This window comes from Mizuhopecten yessoensis, unplaced genomic scaffold, assembly GCF_002113885.1.
Source record: "Mizuhopecten yessoensis strain PY_sf001 unplaced genomic scaffold, ASM211388v2 scaffold11121, whole genome shotgun sequence".
Classification (NCBI taxonomy): Eukaryota; Metazoa; Mollusca; class Bivalvia; order Pectinida; family Pectinidae; genus Mizuhopecten; species Mizuhopecten yessoensis.
The window spans coordinates 222,759-244,410 of NW_018408890.1; the positions used below are offsets into that span (position 1 = coordinate 222,759).

The 21,652-nt window shown below is 35.5% G+C and overlaps 1 protein-coding gene across 3 annotated transcripts in view; it reads left to right on the forward strand.

Moving 5' to 3' along the window:
* Positions 1-21,652, forward strand: part of LOC110466155 (protein FAM167A-like) — a 59,267-nt gene that overhangs the window by 8,379 nt on the left and 29,236 nt on the right. The window contains exons 1-2 of one of the 3 annotated variants that reach the window (XM_021522502.1): positions 17,906-18,048; positions 18,615-18,687. The exons of 1 other annotated variant lie outside the window; for it this stretch is intronic. The gene's annotated coding sequence lies outside the window, so the exon portion shown is untranslated. Of the gene's footprint in view, positions 1-17,905; positions 18,049-18,614; positions 18,688-21,652 lie in introns of those variants that run through there. One more of the 3 variants, XM_021522503.1, reaches the window with a different exon arrangement.

A 21,652-nucleotide genomic window follows, 5' to 3' on the forward strand; every position in this document is an offset into this window, starting at 1 on the left:
TACCCGTCCGACCCCCAACCCTCAAAACCCACTGACACACTCTTACCTACAGGAGATACTTACCCGTCCGACCCCAAAACCTCAAAACCCAGTGACAGACTCTTACATACAGGAGACACTTACCCGTCCGACCCCCAACCCTCAAAACCCACTGACACACTCTCACCTACAGGAGATACTTACCCGTCCGACTCCCAACCCTCAAAACCCACTGACACACTCTTACCTACAGGAGACACTTACCCGTCCCACTCCCAACCCTAAAAACCCAGTGACACACTCTTACCTACAGGAGACACCTACCCGTCCGACCCCCAACCCTCAAACCCCACTGACACACTCTTACCTACAGGAGATACTTACCCGTCCGACCCCAAAACCTCAAAACCCAGTGACAGACTCTTACATACAGGAGACACTTACCCGTCCGACCCCCAACCCTCAAAACCCACTGACACACTCTCACCTACAGGAGATACTTACCCGTCCGACTCCCAACCCTCAAAACCCACTGACACACTCTTACCTACAGGAGCTACTTACCCGTCCGACCCCAAAACCTCAAAACCCAGTGACACACTCTTACCTACAGGAGACACTTACCCGTCCAAGTCATGAGATTTCGACCCCGTTGTCACGTGATTAAGACCTCAGTGTTTAGACTTCTTTCCGATGTATTTCCTTGGCTTTGATGACCTCTTAATTAATGAAGTTGGTGATTTGTATCGATTCAGGTCAAGACTAAAATTATTTCAACGTCATAAGCAATAGTCCATAGCAAACGCTCATTTTGCGGGATTATAGTTTTATTACAACCTTCAGTAGTTAAGTAGCTCCACTTAAATGTTATATTGATAAAATAATACTAATTGTTATAACACCAAATTTTCTCGAATTACCTATGGTGTCGTATGCATTTGCCTTGTTTACAGTAAGCACCTCTACATTTCGGTTTCAAAATTTAAAACACACGACCTTTACAACCCTTGTCTTAGGGAAACACTTTATCAAAGTACATAACAGAATATATGTGGTTTATATTGCATGAATTGGCGATAGATCTTGAGTAGGTTCCAATGCGATGTTGAGTGTGAGTAGGCGGTTATCTTACAAATTACTGCCTGTGGATACCAAAATCAATGGAATGTCGCATCTGAAACAATACACATACACATCACGAGAGGAAACTTATGTTTGAAGGGTTTGGTGCTGACTGTAGATACAAACGGAACCGTTGCGTTATGTAATATAGATTGCCGGAAACAAAGCTTCGTGTATGTACAATATAGTACGGCGGCAGTGCTTCATTTTACTTTACAATATAGATGACAAGAGAAACTGATCCAGCTTAGCTAAACACTATAGATCACAAGAGAAACTGATCCAGCTTAGCTAAACACAATAGATCACAGGAGAAACTGGTCAAGCTTAGCTAAACACTATAGATGACAAGATAAACTAATCCAGCTTAGCTAAACACTATAGATCACAGGAGAAACTGATCCAGCTTAGCTAAACACTATAGATCACAAGAGAAACTTATCCAGCTTAGCTAAACACTATAGATCACAGGAGAAACTGATCCAGCTTAGCTAAACACTATAGATCACAGGAGAAGCTGATCCAGCTTAGCTAAACACTATAGATCACAGGAGAAACTGATCTAGCTTAGCTAAACACTATAGATCACAGGAGAAACTGCAATAGCTTGGTTCCATATTATTGAAGGAAACAGTGCTCTATCTGAGCCATATACAATTGCAGTGTATTCAGCTTTGGTGGTCTTGAAGGGACATTTTCTGTTTACGTTGGTAATGCTAATACGTTGTCGTGTTGAGGATACAGCATTGCTGGATATGATTTAGTTTACATGGTGGTTTGCGTTGATAAAGCAGAAGACATTTTCCTATCTGGAACACATGGCTTTACCTTGTACTTTTTCAAGGGTCTCCTTTAAAATCTTTCCTTTATTCAAATTCTTAGTTTTATCAATTTTGAATTTTAGTTACGGTTTTGTTTACACGTTGGTATTTTCAAGAATCAGGTACCGCCAGATCACGCCAACATCTCTGAAAGCAGATTTCTTTCATATCTACCTTAGATGTATCTACAGTACTTACAATAACAATGTTTCTATCGCCTGGTACGTAGTTAACATCAGTCCCACATAACTTAAGGAACGCTGTTAAAATAATACATTTCATCATTTATTGACGATTTTACACGGCGTCACACACTATTGGCAAAGGGATAAGTATTGAAGTTATGCCAAACCGCTCTGACATCAGTCATAGGTAATGACTTGTGATGGTTACAGAAACATTAACTTAAACGTTAACATCAAAGTCTTAGTAGCATATCATTCATATTTCATATGTCAACGAAGATATATTTTGGAAGCATTATATAGCTCATTTATTCTTAACTGAAACACTTGACTATCGACCAGGTATTTTTGTCAAGCTTTTTGTTAGCTTGATACCACATAGGTCATTTGTCTTTTCATTCAAAACGTTAATTTTCATATAATAAAAACAAAATACATATATTTGTACGTTTATTTCAAAAACAAATTGGATTGAAATCGATCAACATTTCAAAGATATACAGAAATCCCTTCTAAGGTTAAACGTATTAGTTCATTGTCAGTAAAGATATACAGAAATCGCTTCTAAGGTTAAACGTATTAGTTCTTTGTCAGTAAAGATATACAGAAATCCCTTCTACGGTTAAACGTATTAGTTCATTGTCAGTAAAGATATACAAAAATGTAAAAACGCTAATTAAAACTTATATATTGTATCTACTTAAAATAATACCTAAAAGATTTTTGTTTTCTGGTGAGCCGAAATAAACGTATTGAGCATGAATCTGATGATGTTAGTTCAGCCGGGATGTGGAATGGTTTAGTAAATCTATAAATATTCTGAATCGAATTGTAGTCCCTGCCATCGATCTGGTAAGGTAAAGCGAGCCAGTCAGTATTTCAATGAAAACAGAACTATATTGAACACTGTTTAAAAGATATGAAGTTACATATAGAATTAAATAGACTGTAGATTACAAGGTTGTTTTCTTTTGTTTTCGATCATTTATTTGCATTGTCTTTTTCTTTTAAAAATATTCATATTTAGTTTGTTTGGGCATTTCATTCAATGTGGCCAGTCAAATTATTTTCGTTGATAACATTTCGCGATTTGCGATGAGTGTGGACCGTTGAAAGGAGAAGACTAATTTGCTGAAGTGAAGAATAATGTCATGCTTTATGATTACAATAAAAAAAACTGTGTCAACCACTTATAATGACTGTATTGTTGCAGGAGAAAATCTAAAATATGCAAACTATTTTGGCACATTTTTATGTATTAAGTATTATAGAAACTTGGACCGGGAACACCTGTCTGACTTTGCAGATTTGAGAATGTTAACATAGAACAACGCCTATATTGTATACAACAGTGTTAAGTATATACGTGAACCGGGAACTGTTGATGCTCATGGGTGTAACACAGCGAGGACAAGTTCAGTACCGTATCCAGTACTACAGGGCCCAGTTGTTCAAAGGGCGATTAGCTTAATCAGTGATTACCGCAAATCTCAATGTATGTGTATCCTTGAAACACAACCATTGATTGAGTTAAAACTTTCAAGATATCCAGGATTTAGTAGAGTTAATATACGTGTAAAATTACGAGTTTTTACCTTTTACATCGACGAAATTATCAAAGGTTGAAAAATGTCGTTAAACAGTGATTAAGCCAATCATCTTTTGAACAACTGGGCCGTGATCGTAGGGGCCTCCTGACCCTATTGGAATCGCTGGTGTTTGCTGATATTGAAGATCTAGATATATTAGGATATCGTTTTTCAATTACAGATATGCTATTTAATGCAAGTATGTGGGTTATAATTAAAAATGCATGAAGTTGTAACATATATGATACTTTAAGCGAGTTATTTCTGATGATATGAACAAAAACATACTTGCTTGTGATAGAGCTTCTATCATTGGATGTTATTATGTATGAACGCTTGTGTTTAGATTGCAAAACATGTGGTATGGCGAATAGAATATGTCTAATTATTGAAATAACAAATTTTTAAATGTCACTGTCCAGACAGCATGTCTGCCGACTGCCTACCTGGTCTTTGGGTCAACTCGTTTGTATTCGGCTATGTCTCTTTATCTACACTATCATGGTATGTTGTTATAATCTCAGAACGAGAACAAACAATGTACGGTCCCTCGATAGAAGGTCAAACTCTTTAGTGATATGCACATTTCCGTTTCTGTCCACTCGGAAAATATTTGAAGTATAAGAAAACGTCATAAAACCCAGTAAAACTGCGATGTGGACAATTCATCTATTTAAGCGTTTAATGAATTAAATAATGCAGCAATATTGTACAGATTTGAAATGACGAACACAAAAATGACTTCAAACCAAAATTTTGATTGTTGTTTTGACAAGATAACCATTAATTACTTAAGGTCACGATTCTCCCCTGAACTGTGCCGCCAGGTTTATTTTACTGTTAACAGAGGTGTGACTGACGTTTGGTTAACCGCACGTCGCGCGACAGAGTGTTCGTGATCGTGTAGGGAGACCACGCCATGTCACGTAAAATTTATGTAGCACCAATTTAATTAAAATAAAATCCTCTCCTTTCGGAAACATTTGACAGCATCACATAATGATATTTTGGTGACCCTTAAAGACCATAAGTGGTTTCCCAACGCTGACTTTGAGAGCATCACAATGTACAGAAATTAAGTGGTTTCCAGAACCGGCAAAGTGGTTTCCAGAACTAGCAAATCTAAAAGTATCTGACCAAATCGTCATTTGTATTAAACGTGGTTGTAATATAAGCTAATCTGTGGTGTATAACATGTTGGAGTAAAAAGAACTTACTCATAGTGTTAATGAAGATGTAACCTAGGTTGTACGGAACATACACAAACATACTTTTAAAGCAAAAATAATGTATACGTCTTCCAAAGCCGAAATTGATTTCTTAAGTAAATCTAGCGATTATGCCTTTATATTCGTTTCATGATACCTCGAATCGACAGTATTTATATCATACACAATAAATTCATCTTACTCATAACTGCATTATATACACATTAAACATGTTCATGTCTGTGTAAGATTGCATAGCAGGCATCCCTTCTTACTGTATTTCTTCCATTGAAACACACAGGGGATTGGTACCCTTTCTGCTTTTCTTCCCTGGAACCCCATAAGGGACTCCAACCCTTTCTTAGTTTCTACCTCTTGGACCCACACGGGACTTGTACTCTTACTGTGCTTCTTACTCGGAGACCCATAGGATATCAGTATATTTTCGGCGTTCAACATATTTGGTATATTAGATTAATATACTATCAATACAATTTATATAAATTAGTTAGGACTAGGTCATGCAAAGATTTATAAACTTAACGACATGTATACAAACATTTTATATTTTTTCATTATTTTTTTCCCTTATTATTTATATCTCGATTTTTAAATAAATGATAATTGATTCAAAAGTCAACTGTCATACATACATCAGTCGAACCTTATCATTTTGAGGCTGAGTTGAATATCATTCCAGAATAAAGATTTAAGTCGAGAATATAATTATTAAATAAATTGCACCAAGTCAAGAATACATAAAGTTACAGTAAGTGTTGTGGGGTTGCAATGGGGGTTTCCGAATAAGAATAAATCAAATTTTAAAGAATATTGGCAGGCTTGATGGGCTCCCGAGGCTTCGACCCAACTCTGAATCGGCCACTGTACGACAAAGAAACATCTTAGCAATATTATGTAGCGTATCATCCATGAATGTGCCCTGTTGATACTTATTTCATCCTTCCTTTTTCCTTTATATGAACCACTGACTGTACAATCCGAGTATAAGCTACAACAGGAGGAGACTTATTGAAATGCTAATTTGTGGTTATAGCGCTCAAATTGTGTCCTCGTCTGGAACATTTGAGATTGGCCTTCGACCTTTGGGAAGCTGAGAGTTGGATTACGTAGGATGTCACTAAACAGGCGTGACGAACTGAATACAGAGGTTCACATTTTATTTCGTTCAGAAAATTGTTAAGAAGTCTGTCATAGCGTGGTAACCTCAACTAGGGGTTTATACAAATATTCGAAATTCGTAATTTTTAAATTTGCATGTTTAGAAAATAAATATGAGGACAAAAGGACAGAGATAATATATATGTAAGACATTGATAAAATGACAAAGCTGGGAAAATTCCGGGTTTGCTAGTTTTGAACAACAACAAAAAATCTGCTGGTTCTAAATATAATGTACCTGTATTAAGTTTTCCTTATTAGTAAGTCGCCTATTTATCACTTAAAGAAAGAAATACATCCTTTTAACAAGTATGATGATATTCAACACAGTTCTGTCAAAATCTATTCTTTATGCGCGGTTACTTCTGTTGGGCTATTCGTGTGAAAAGTACTGTTAATATGTGACTATTGTAGGACCTTTCTTTGTGATATTTGTGGGACGAACCAGGGATCGTGGTAAAACGACGAATTGCTTCTGCAAAAAAAGCACCTGGCAACTTGTAGATTGAATATCACAGAATGTCATAAAAACGAAGTATAGAAACACAAAGACTAACAATATGAATAATCAATACCAGAAAATGTCTTGAGAATTGGCAACTGTATTCAAAGACAATACGTGCCGTATAACATTGCACAACACCATACACATCACTGGTATAGTCAATAGTCTGGCGCGGGTCTCCTATACAGGATACGACCACTTGACCGGTGACGGAGACACTGAGAACTAGACAACGTCAGGCTCCATAAGCTATACATCCAGGTTGTTTTTATGTCAGCGATGATATCATATTTTTTGACATTTGAAAACAAAACAAAAATGATGTGATGTGTTATATAAAACTAAAATTTAAGCACACAGTTTTCTTCAGAAGTGATTTTGAGACCTTACGTAGGAGTAAGCTGAATGCACTGATTAGTGTGGATTCATTAGTACATATCTTGTTATCATTAGCAGAGTTGTGACAAAACATATCGACGTGCTGAGAGGCTTCCTCTTGATGTGAGACTGCTTTGTTAAGAGGTGTTCTCTTAGTGTAAGATTCCTGCCTGTAAATACAAGGAGTTTGTGTAGGTGGTTGCCTGCTTTCCCTGGATCTGACGCTGGTGTCTAATCGTTACGTCTATAACAGCTGTCGTATACCATGATATAATAGCTATCGTCAAACTAGAAGCTGCAGGATCAACTGATATGACAAAACAACAATACAATAGATTGTATTTATCATTCGATCTGCATCACGACCGTGTAAGTCCGGAAACCTGAGTTTGTATGATGTAATTTTCCTTGTCAGTATAGCCTTGTATCGAATAAAAACAGTGTAAGGAGTTTTCGTTTTAATCAAACTAAAATGATATGACTGAAAATTCCGGAAGTTGAGTTTCCCGAATGTTCCCTATGTCATGCTCCATTGGGCACAGATTTTATTATATTTATTATTGTTATCGGGCATTGCTATGATGAGATGGTGTTGTAGATTCCGGGTTGTAGTACAGTCATCTGTTTTGTTTGTTTACATATGCTTTGTCAATGTAAATTATTGAATGCAAAAGTTATCTAATCTTACCATTGTTTCCTTTAGGACACTCTACGTATGTTTAGGAACATTTTATGTGATGATTTACTTCATCCTGCTACTGTTATTCTGTCAGAAGCCACTCCATTGTTGTAAATCATTGTCGAGTAGTTCATAAAACCTTCAAATATTCCTTTGATGTTCCTACTGAGATTTTGAATGTACCAACATATCTTTTCGTGAAAGAAAATGAAATTATAGCAGGTGTAGACATGCAATCAATGTAAATATTCTGAGGAATTTAACGCCTCTTACTTGATAATGTATAAGTTTATGTATACACTAATCACGTCTCAAGTGGTACCATGTCGCCAATAATAAGTACAGTTTTATGACGACAGGATAAATCTACAGGGCCCCGGTCAATCCTTAGGATAGATTTGACGTTCGGATTTCCAATTAACAACACAGAAAATGTAATTCATTGTCTGCGATGTATACAAATCAAGTATATACAAAAGATAAGGAACTATTTTAAATATTTTAGTATGACATATTATTCATGTGAGTACACGCCAACATAACTCTCTGTAATTTGTTTCCAAGGAATTCAGATTTATTTCTTCAAATTGTTTGCACTATTCAAACGACACATTTGTATTCATAGAAAACACATTATTAAGTGCCTTTTTGATATAACTATAGAACATTTATCAAAGATATTAATATATAAAGTCACTAAAATATGTTATACGATACAAAATTATTCACAAGTCATCTGGGCAAGCATTTTTCAAATAATTGACGATGCATGATAATCAGAAATTGCAATAAATCAGTTAAAATATAACATTTGTATGTAAAGTATGAAACTCCAGATCAAACGAGCCGTGAGAGAGTATAATCATTTCAGAAACATATGGAATTTTATGTTTTGTAATTTACTTTTCTCCTCGTGTGATCATTTTTTTTATATTTATATTGTAATGACATGACATTTTAGGTGTTACATTCAATATATTTAACACAAACCAGGCAAAATATTTGATTATATTTAAGCTACCCAGGCTTTGTTCACCAGGACCCTGGTACGAATGGTTAGTCATCTTTAAACTTGCACATCTCACAGGTGATATAAGTACCAATTTTACATTTGATAGTTTGATGTGCTTCAGGTTATCGTCCAGGATAGTAAACATGTCTTGATATCTAACATTTAAAGATATTTTACACAAACTACTGCAGTGCCAACGTTGACAAGGGGATAAACTTGAAAGTCAAATTCAATAAGAAAATGGTAACAATGGCTGAGCAGGTGAACGAATAGAATAATGTTATTGAATATCTATTTGTACATGTATATGTCAGAATGTTTTACACTTGTTTTATCCTAGATAACTGTAACCCTTCTCCTACACTGTTCAGTAAAAACTGCAATGACATCTAATGTTTTTACCATCTGATATATTGTCTTCGTATATCAAGTTACATTTTCCGTAACAATTTATTAATTCCTCTTCCTTGATATATAGTTACCTCTTTACAGTGCCATTAAATTTGTTCCGTTAATGGCCGCGTTTACTAGATACATGATCAATACATATTTTTAATTGAAAGCGTCTTGTACTGGTGCAATAATTGTTTAATAACAGGTTCCTATAGACGGGAACCAAATCAATGTTTGGATACATAATTATATTGTCACAGTTGAAAGTTCCTAACTTCAAACTAATGTCATATTGAACCTCTACCTTGAAATAGCAAAAAAGTAATTCGTTCGTGAACAGTCGTGCATCTCTTTGGTGGTTATTCCGTTGTTGAAGGAGAAATTAACACGCAGCTAGCAGCATTTAACCATCTGACAGGTAGTCCGAAATTCTGAAATAGAGTTGTTGGATTCAATTAAGATTTTGTGAAATATTTGCATATTACAGTAGCTATGGACGCCTGAGATCTGAGGTTACGGCGTCGCTGTGATTTAGGTCACAAAGAAGTCAGACATTGATACATGGACGTTGTGACATGCTATTATTAAATATTTTCAACATCTAAAATCCAGTCTATGTCCACCCAATTATATTCTAAATGACCTTAGCTGTTGTATGGACGTGAAACCCTGTACAACCAGCCTACAATACACTTAAAATCACATAGTTATGGACAAGTCAGATCTCCCTTTACGTAGTAGGGCGAGACTACATGTGTTGTAGTCAATTACCTTCTACAGTGGCGCTGTATAAAGGTGTATTATCTACAAAAATGCTCACGTTTAAATTTATGTCTAGTGTATTGAAGCTTGCATCACTTATGTTTAATTACAGCACGAATGCACTAAAACCTAAAACATCTAAAACTTATGCTATTTGTGAAGGAACAAAATAAATGATGTCAATTATATGATATTCCAAACTATTGTTCTGGCCGGTAAAGGTCCAAGGATATTCACATAGGGGTCAGTGTTTGGTCAAATCTGGCTGTGATACATAGATTAAATCAATAGCGTGTCAATATTTACTATAGAGTTTAAGATCTCAATCTTTTCTACAACAAAGGAAACAACATTATCTTTACACAATTTATTGTGCTCGCCTGACTAAATTTTCCTAACGATAACATCAATGTTCTCAGTTTTGAACATCAACATCTTTTTACATGTGTATGAATATAAGTTATTGTTTTCGCATGACTTAAGTTCTTGAGTATGATGTTTAAAGTTTGTTTATAGCTATCCGTTGTATCATGGTCAAGGTAAAATGATACTCTTAAGACAATACTGACATGTCCAAATATGTAGCGGGGAAATGTTATTGTCCAAAAACCTTTATTCTTTACCTTAAATAGCACGAATGTACCAAACATATAATCAATAAGTCTGCAGCAGGATTGGGTGGGTGAATTTGACGACTGTAGTGAACTCAATGTTACATTATTTTGGGGCAGGGGTCACATCGAAAATTCAATCTAACATTCTAAAATCATGTAGGTTGCCGGTGATTTTAGCATGGTGAAACTAGCATCAGATTTATATTTATAACAAACAACAAATTTAGATCATAACAAATGATACGAAGTCAACAAGTCAAGGTAAGTGAAGTTATGTCAATTTAGATAAAATTGTATATTATTATACAGATATTTCATTTTGACAATCAACTTATAGACGTTAGTTATAAAGACCTTATGGATACAAAACTGAACAAAAGTGACCATATTTGATGGGACACCGCGTGATGCCGTTATCAGACCTGTAGGAATGTTGTGTATCTGTTGGGTCAGTATTACGGCTTAACATTGTAAAACCACCAGGTGCTTTTTTATGATTCAACCATAATCTTTCAAAGACAACAGTTTAGTGAAATCAAGTCATGGAATATTGTGTTCACCACATCTGCATTGGACTGTATATTACTAAAGGAATAATGATAAGTACATTTTACAAGGAATATAAAGCTTCGATATCAAGCTGGGTAGTAATTATCTACATTGCGTGACAGGTCGAGTGTTGTTATATAACGATAAAGCTCGTAGCAAACAGCGTTAACATGCCAAACAGGATATGAAGTATAACAAGATAGCACAGTAGACTTTATAATGACTTGAAGGTTTTTGCTTACAACTGCACCAAGCATCGTCAGATCTCAAGATGTGTAATTATTAGGATCTGATCACAAGCATGCTTCACTCATTACACGATGACTGAAATATGATAATCCAGGGCGTGTTGGAAATATAGGAACCGAGTATACAATTGCAATTACTTGCAAAAACATTTCCATTACGTAGTCAATTTCAAACATTCTTTCCAAAATATAAGAAGACTTTCAAAATCTTCTTAAGACAACTTTGGGATATTTTAATGTTTGTGCGTGCACGAGGGATGCATACGTGCAAATTCTCATCTAAGATATATTTTTGTTACATCTTGTATATTTAACATCAACAGAATAATTGCTTATCAGCCATTTATTTATCAATTACCACGAACACTATACACTGTAAAACTTTTTTTTGACATTTTCGAGTTAATTGATAAAAGGAATTTAATTTTGCATATCAACGTTAATATTTCCTACTGACTGATTTCGTGGTATTTTAACTTGGAGGCCACAGATATAGCTCAAATATATTACACGCTATTTATAACCGTTGTCCGTAGTAACTAATGTTTGCAGTAACCTCGCGTCAACAGTAGGCCGATTGAAGATATTAATGGTTTTACTGTTAGTCTCGTATTAAGTCTTACAGATTATTGCAAAAAGTTTGACTCTTTACGCTATTATGTATTGTTCCTGTATATATAGTTAGGTTTAAATACATCTACAGGAAGAATAACGTATTGTCTGAGAATAAGTGCAGAAATGTAACAAACATCATAATTACCATCTTAAGAGCTTTCACTGGATCATTAATTGAGCAGCACAAAACAAACCTCATAACAGTCAATCCACAACTTATGATTTTTATGCAAATCCGCGAAATATTGAACCAGTGAAAATAGGAGACGTTCCAGGAAAACAAACAAATCGAATAAAAATCGCATTTAACCCTGGGACACCTTAGTGACGAATTTGGATTGTTCCAAATCAAAGGATGTTGAAATCAATTGCCAAAATACAGGGGTGAATGGGTTAAATATGTTTCTATCTATGACTGGTAATACACACGACGTCAACAATAAAAATGTGTAAAATGTAAATGACGTCGGGATATTTTATTAGGTGTTTTGAATACAGACACATGCATTTCTAGATTCAATTGAATTAGGATTTTTTTATTTGTTACCGGAACACTCATTAATAAGAGTAATTTCAAGCAAATCTGTGAATATATGTTGGAATGTTTATTTAAAACATAAAATAATGTAAAACTTAATGAGTAGGACAAGCATATAAGCCTCAGCAAGTATTTTAACAAATGGGTAGTTCCGGTATGTATCACATCTTCTGGTAATATTCCTACAGGAGTGATAAAACATCCTCCATTGTGTATCAAATCAGCTATAGGAAACTAATTCATACATAACTTGTTCTACGTATGGGACGGAGAATAGGAAACGCACGTCGTTAACGACTCTGTAACGTGCATTTGATCGTTATACAGACAGTAAGGAGGATAGTAACACGGCATACCGTGATTTTACTTCCTTTATATTGCCGTCCATTTCATGGTTTTACGTTAATTAATTGCGGTACTGTATGATTGGAATGAATACTTTAACATTTCCCATCTAGGAACTCTTATTGTTCAAATATACGTGAGTGTAAAATTACAACAGGCTTTATGAAAACATGAACACTAACATCATTTTTTTGGGGAATGATAAACATTTTTGACATTACTGAATGACGTGAAAATAGTGGTGGCTGGATAAAGGGACTATCAAATTAGTGGTGGCCTGATAAAGTTACTATCAAATTAGTGGCGGCCGGATATAGAGACTATCAGATAAGTGGTGACTGGATAAAGGGACTATCAAATCAGTGATTGCTTGAAAGTGTGATAGCCGGATTACCGATGACTTGATAAACGAGGTTAATCTACATTTGTATCACATCACAAAGATGCTTGCATACATGCTGTGCTGTACTTTTCATTAGAAACCAGATAGCTACATGTGTACTCCTGGTTGGCATGATATTATGTAAACCGCTTCCTGACGATAAAGAGGTATATATATATAGGTCTTTATAGTCTGGTCATTGACATCACCAGGAACTAAAAGATAACACATTTGTACTTGTAACATACATACATCAGAAACAGTTATTCGATAGGGTGCTCGAAATACAAATATGCATACTTTGATTGATATGAATTGTAAAATTGTGAGATAGAAAAATACTTAAACAAAATTGACAGTTCTTGCCCCGGTATAACAGTTTAAATTCCTTAATTTTAGATATACCTATTTTCGCGACGATTTTTGTTCCATCAGCATGTTCACGTGAATTTAGATCTATGGGAGGAAAACGGCATATCCTTATTGTATCTTGTGCAACTTGTGTCTGAATTAATACAAATATAAGAATGTTAGGACTGTCTCTCTGAAATACATCTCTGAACAGCATCCGACATTTTGTTGATTTTAATGTTTTGAATATTTATGCAATAACCTGTTTGCACTTCCGGTCGGTAAGCTATCCATGTGAAAGCACCATATCATTGTAGACGAATAAAGTAGAGGTCACACATAAGGTCGTACGGTCATACCGAACAACGAGTTATAAAGTAATCTACAATTGCCTTCCTATGATATTATAATCATTTTAGACAACGCCGTTGTTATTTCCGGTCATTCAGTTTCCGGTTCGCTAGATTGATCACTATCACAATGCGCCGGCATGTTCTGAACGAAGTTCGTAATTCCTGTAAACAGCCTCGGACAATGTGTCCGTCAATTCCCGATAAACACTGTCAGTGTGGTCAGGTGTAACAGTAATTAGTACCTGTCCAGTTAAGATAAACCACAGATCGCCGCATTTAATTATAGAACATATCTAGATAGGCACGGAATTTTGTTGAACATATATTGATTTAGATAGCTGTGCTATCTATGCTGGTTTTAAAGGGAAATAATTAGCCGGTAGTGGCCTATCACGTGATAACAAAGTTTGGTGTAACCAAGGAGACCCAGCATTTGACCTTTGCTCTCTGCTATAAGAGGATATTAAAGAGGCTACAACCGTCCTTGTATCACATCTCAATCCTTAAAATCTTTATTTCAGTTTTTGTTTGATTTCTTAACCTTGTCGACATTCTTTATTTCTTTGTCGTTTACACAAAAAGCGCATAACTGTGGTGATAAAAAGACATAAATCCACCTTCAAACAAATCATTCAGTTATATTACTTATGTCCATCACGCTAATACGTCGCAATATTCTTTTCATACAACAAGCATTCGAGTATCATATATTTTAGGTTAAGGGTGAAAGCCCTTTATAAAAACAACAAAACTGATGACTTTATACGCAAGACCTAAACAGTGTTGAGCACAATTGTTTTCGTCAGCATTGATTAAATAACAGTTAGTTTTGTAAATAAATATATTTAGTTTGTTTATGAATCGTTAACGTATGATCAACATTTTTCTGATGATGCAGTATCTATTTAAAGAAAATGTTTTTGATAACCGCTCCACGGCTTTATGCAGTGCTTAAAAACATAGCCATCAACAGCAAATGTACCTTTTCATTGTATCTTCGGCAGCTCATAAAGTTTGCAAGTATCAAAGTGTACGAAAAAGGATGTGAATCTTATATTTCATTAAATCAAAGAAAAAACTTTACAAAATATCGACTTCTAAAATACATTGCTTTATTCAATTATTCCGTAATTGGATGTAATAGAAAACTGAAATGTGTAAAACTATAACAATATTAATAGGAGAACACTTAAGTGAGAATTCTCTAATTGAGTTAAGTGACTGTTTACTATTTTCGTTTAGAGACAAGTATATGCTATTTCGAGACAAGTAATCATTTGCCTGTTCCAACCATCATATTTAGCACGTGCGTCATGATAGCCATTCCTCCTGCCATTACAACTACCTCCCTTGTTTGTTGTAAAGCATTTGTACTATCAATACAGATGAACGGACAAGATAAATCGTACACGTGCACAAGATATGGGATTAAGATGTACGTGCATGGCATTCCTATGCGTTGTAAACATAGCTTATGCCATCGTGCTATAAATCACTTTATTTTCACTGGAAGATCTTTCCTACAAGTAATTCATGCAGAGTTTACTTCGGAAAGTGAACAAAATCATGTTTATATCGTTCGTTTGAAGAAACATTAAAACTACTTCTGGAGTTATGAAAAATGCCAGTGACCAGAATACACTTATTACTGAGGCATATTTACAGTCTCTGTTACTCTTTTACCCCATGATGGTCATAGGCACCCTATCGTTTGTAAAACTGTGTTTCTTTTTCTCGAGATACAGTTTGTATTTGTTTTAAAGGACAGGCTAGTTTGTACAGGATCACACCCCCTCCTCTCCGTGCCCTCCCCACCCCACAAACGACTCCAATACACTCCACCACCACCACCACCACCCCTTGGCATATATCTGAATGATTATTCGCTGAATGATTTAATTCAAAATTGACTTGTATTTCAAATTGACGGTATGATAAAAATACAATATATATGTAATATAAATGATGACTGCACATCATGAAGAACAGTTCTGTATTTGGTGGCATTGCCATTTGATGAGAATGACAGTTTCCTCTCACTTTACTAGTGTTGCTTTATCTATTTCAACATCGCATACCTATGTTATTGATTTAATTCCTACATATGTACCCAACCCATAAGGTAAAAAATTGTGATGCTCAATTTTCAAAATGAAAATGTTAACTTTGAATGCAGTGACGTATTGATTGATTTCTATGCCTAAAGGAATTTCTTAATCAGCTTATACATGTTAAATACTCTCCCTGGTGCCGGATATAACATAATCTTATCATTCAAGAGATCATAACGAAAAATACTGCAAGTCATAGGTACATTGTAGATCAATGGGAAAGTAAATGTCAACAATGTTTGTTTTTAAATTGCTTTTGGTTCTATTCCCGAAATCCATGGCGCTACATCACCTTCCCACGTCATTAGCACACTACTAAGCCTAGCTTATTGTTGAAAGTCTATGTCAAATAAAGCATAAGTATGTTCACGTTAAATGCCAATAGACATTTGTAAATAATTGATACATATCAGTCACCGCTGCGTGGTTTGCTGTAGTGTTTTAGCGAATCTTTATATCGCTAAACATGAAAACCTTGACAGAATCTTCCAAGGTTACGAGTAGGAATCTAGGTCATGGCTGTAGCTCGTATCAAGTAGATAACCAAGTCGTTACGTCACTAATCGCTGTAAATGTCATTACGGCCAACGTGACCAGATCACCGTACACAAATGTTAAGTATGTGCTTACGATGGATACAACTCCTAATTTACGGAACTGTAAAGAATGCCCTCAGTGGGTCATGACCTTGTTCTCAACTCAACGATATCAGTCTAATGTGATTAGGCCTAAACCAGCTATCTAGTGAAGCAGAAACTAGAAAGTACACATTCTATACAAAACATGCTCTGTGTTTCTGTTTATGTAAGTCAAATTGCAAATGAAGTTTTTCTTTTATATATAGAAACGGAATACTGTATTTTTACGGGAGTTTTTTTTAAACCTCGACCATTCTTAGCCTGGCTACACCTGGAAGGGTATCAGGTTAGCATAGAAAAGACTTCCGAACGCATAGACGATACCTTATCGTTTTTCAACATAGCTAGAGGAAATGTTGATAATATTATTAGTTTATGTTTGAACCCTATCAAGCATGATACTAAACTGTTGATTACGATTCCTTTTCATCACCCTGTGAGTAAACGTGTTAGATATGTATTAGGTATCTGGTCATTGGTGGCGTGGTGTGTTTATCTTGTATGTATATGATGCTTATATAAACGCCAAACCTATCTTCAGTAACAGTAACTTTATCTTCAGCTTCTTGAATAAGGAGATGTTCCTTAAACCCGTAGGTCGTTTTTAACACAAGCAAATATTTGCACATTCGCCCTACATTGGCTAATATTGTGTTGAGTTAGGGACAATGGTTGTATACCCCACGATCACAACCCTATAGGCATAATAGGGAATTGTTGTCTTTCCCCCAGTTTTGTGGATAAGAACGTCATCATCTTGAATGATGGATTATATAGACAATGTTTCCATCAGGATATTCTTCAATCTACGCTACAATAAGCCATCGTCATCATGTCAATATTTGGGTTTTAAGCATCGGCTGTAAAAAATGTCCACAAGAAGAGGACCTGTACTGATAACACGCACAATAGATTGAGGGATGTGGAGATTTGTGTTGCCGGATTGAGTTTGTTTATATGTGCATGGAATAGTGCAAATCACTATGTGTTTGATGTCAGAACCGATTAATATTGCATATATATGTGTAAACAGTCTTTGATCCGGGTGATAACTTACTGTGTTGTTGTATAAGTAACGGTATCTTCTCTGATATAACCTAACTACCAGTGTTTATCATTTAATAAATTTGTTTTCTACGTTACTTGGGCTGTCGTTTCTGCGCTACCGTGCTGATATATACATGCAAAATACATCTAGTTGTAGCAGAAGTGTGATTCATGTCTACAATTAATTCCGACGGAACCGTCCACGGACTAGTCTCGTAGTATTAACGAGATTTCAGTAATCTAGTCTACATATTTAATAACGTTTTCTGTTGTCTGTAGTTAACGTCTGCTTTGGTGTTTGTGTACAAAGATGCGCTCGTATGTCGATTATTTAGTATTGAAGTTTGCGACGTACTCGTACATTTCTTCATATGCCAAATACTTTGGAATACGTGCCGACTTATATATCTTCCTTCTGCTTCGATACGCAATGGGTTTTGTATAGGTAAGATTTACAACTTCACCATTTCCCCTATGTTTCGTAGATAATATTTTATTTATTCACCGCACTGGTTATTATATGTCTTGTGTTAAAAAATCTAAAGCTATCTAAAGTTAAATAATATGTACATCGTATAAACTCAAATATAAATATTTAATTTAACATTTCATTACACACATTCTTAGTTTGGTTTGGTTAAGTATTGTTTAACGTCCTATCAACGGCTATGGTCATTTAAGGACGGCCTCCCCTGTGTAGTGTATTCGTGTGTGTTTTTGGAGGCTGCTCATGATCATGTTGTAACTACATATCATTATATAACACAAGAAAAACATGCTATGTGTTGAAAAAACCCAAGTCAAATGTTGTACCTACATAAGTGATCGACACATGTGATATGACATGTAACGATGAAACATGTATCTAAGTAGAGGCTGTGTTCAATGAATACAATTTAAAGCTGAATTCAAAAATCTTATAAATTTCTTTGTTTTTACAACATTTACAAATTTCCAATTTATACCAGTAACTTTTGTTTGCCTGGATTGACTTGCACATGCGTCTTACAGTGGGAGGAAACCGGAGTATCCTGAGAAAACCCGTGTGGCCGCGCAGGTGCCAATATCTGGAAGCATGTGATAGGTGAGTCGAACCCCGACTGTGAAAGCCAAGTGCGCTATCTTTCATAAAATTAATTTGAACTGAAAATGAAGTTAAAAAAGACAAACAACGTAAGGGAATCTGTTGCCACTAATTGTTCGTCTCATTTGTATTTTACTGAATTTCTAGCAAAGCAACAGTAGGGTTTCACTAATTCTGTTTGACGATTAGTTTCACCGGGCTTGGTATTGTACAAACATCGAGAGATTTTTTGCCATTTGTATGACCAACCTTGTGATTATCCGTTAAATATAAGGACCCTATAACTTATAATGTCTTTTTCGCGTCATCTCCGAGGTACAGTACATATCTAGGTATCTTGCGTGTTTGGTCCTTATCGGTTTACGATGCGTTTCATTAAAAAATAATTTTACATGGAGATGGCCGATAAGATTTAGACAACTGTATGGGAGAGCATACACTGTAACCTGTGAATTACACTTAGAATTATGAATCACGTAAGTCGCCGTACTAGAGGGAATAGTTAATGTTAGGCTTCGAAATACGTTTGAGGAGGTATTCATATCAACTGTCACGATGGTAAAATGTTTGAATTGCGCAACGTTTGGTATCACATCGGGATTTGAGTGTCTAACCTCTTATTGGGTGGCTGGGTGGCGCAGTGGATAGCGCAGTTGCCTTTAACCAAGGCTACCGGAGTTCGATTCCCCGATCGGACGTGAACAGGTATCGGGTCACCTGCCGGACAACGTGGGTTTTCTCCGGGTACTCCGATTTCCTCCCACATAAAGACCCCCGCCCGCTAACATCCGGGTCAACAAGAGTGATTAATATAAGTTTGAATACTAGTTACTTGTTTTATTATTGTTATAAAAACAAATAAAGTTTACGTTTCTTTTTTAATGCTCTTTAGAATTGTCTGGAGACGTCAAATTCAAGAAGTGTGTCAGAAACCAGTGTTGACGTTATGTTTAATAAAGAAAGACATAGCAGTTCCATGTTGGAATTCCTGGTAATGATAATGGGTGTAAAATGTGAACACTGTCAGCTAGAAACTCCTTTATTTATTATAGACATTGTTGCCAGTGCTTAATGGTCATTTTGCACATTTTGTTTTTGTTCATAGTATATTAACACAGGAGTGAGACGGGGCTGATACTATTTCTTTACGTTTCCTCTTGCGTACTACTCGTTCAGGGTTTGGTGTTTTCTCCTGAAAAGTCGCTCACTGAGTGAACACAGTCGTACACAGTGTTTGGTTTTAATTTACTGCCGTCGAAACCACCGTTGATCTGTGTGTGCCAAACGACCATTGTCTTGTAGAACTGCGTAGAGATTGTTGTATTTAGATTATTGACAATACAACTGGTATTGACGTGATTGAGTTTTGCCAGATACAATCATTTGCTGGGTGCTTTGTTAAACAAGATTGATGGTTAATCAACCAGAAAAAGAGTCACAACCTATTAGCGGTCTGAGATAAAGGTTTAAGTTATATGTCTTTAAATACCAAATGCTGACAGATAGCAAATATGTAGGTTTGGAGTGTTTGATTGTAGTGACGTTTGGCCGGTAATACTTAGGGCGTTAAGGTGAACCTATCATAACGACCTTCTCTGTTGTTGACCTATCCACAAGGTCAGATGTCTACTCATTAACGGTATAAAACAATTATTGACTTAGATAAGAGTCCGAGCGCTTCCCCTTACTATCATGAATCTCTGGCAGACAGAGCGGAAATTACTCCATTAAAGTAAATTACGTTTTTATTTAGTCGAACATAAAATAAGCGTTCCTCAGATGTTGCACATACACGCTTAAATCACGTTCTAGTCTTGAATTATGTTGTTACTTTCCAAAGATACGATTTTATAATAAAACAAGGTTTATTTTGTAAATTCAATAATTCGTGTAATATTTATCCATGTGTTTATTCGCATGAATCTTTTCTAGAGCCTAAACTTTTTATAGAAAATCTTATACCCATACATTGTGGGATAGGAGAATTAAAGCTCATACAAAATGGTATTGAGAAGCAAGTTGGTGATATTATAAAATTGTAAGTGAAAAACAAAACTCATGTCAAAGGAATTCTTTTCTATAACAGATGTGCAAAGAACAAAAAAACCCAAATTGGTGGGTACTGTATACACAGCTTCTGTTGCGACGCTCTTTTAACGGGATCCGCAAAATCAACTCGACAGCAATGATTTCTGTATCAGTAATACAACATTTTAACCATTTCGAAATCGCATGTTCTCTTCTGCGATTAATTTTTCATGCATGAACGTGGATATAATGCTAACCGTGACTAGACCTATACACGGTACTGATCCCCCGGATGGCTGTCATACATCTTTAGTGACTTTAACAGTGTTTGCCTATATATCTTTTCTTTTGTTTGATGCGCCCCTAATGCATAACGAAACGAACAGTGTACAAGTACTAAGAACGTGTTTCTGAATTATATTCGTCAGTGTAAAGTACTCATTTCCTTTCAAAATAGCATACACTTAAAACTTGTATATTCTGTTTAAATAAAACACCAAGCCTCTTTTATGTTAATTAACCTTAAAAATTACTACAAATAAAATGTCACCGTACACCTTAAGCAGAGTAGATCAATAAACACAGCTCATAACTCACTGGGTGAAATAGATCAAAGTGTGATTATCGTAAAAAGTCCTCGATCATACAGGTGTGTACTGTTATGTGTTTGTTGTATTAGTGCCGTGGGTAGTTTACGAGGTAAGTGACCCGGTGACCCCGTGACCTACACAACTCTGTCACACCCTGTATTAGTATCAGGTTATAGTATTGTAGAGAGTAGCAATGCAGTCAGTATTTCTTAATTGTTAAAAACCCTGATCAGCTTATCGACACATTTACACAAAAATTAAAATGCTACACTGAAAATATATCTTAATATTATAAATATGTTTTGTTTTGTATGTCTTAAGATATATTTCTGAGTCGATGTCTATGA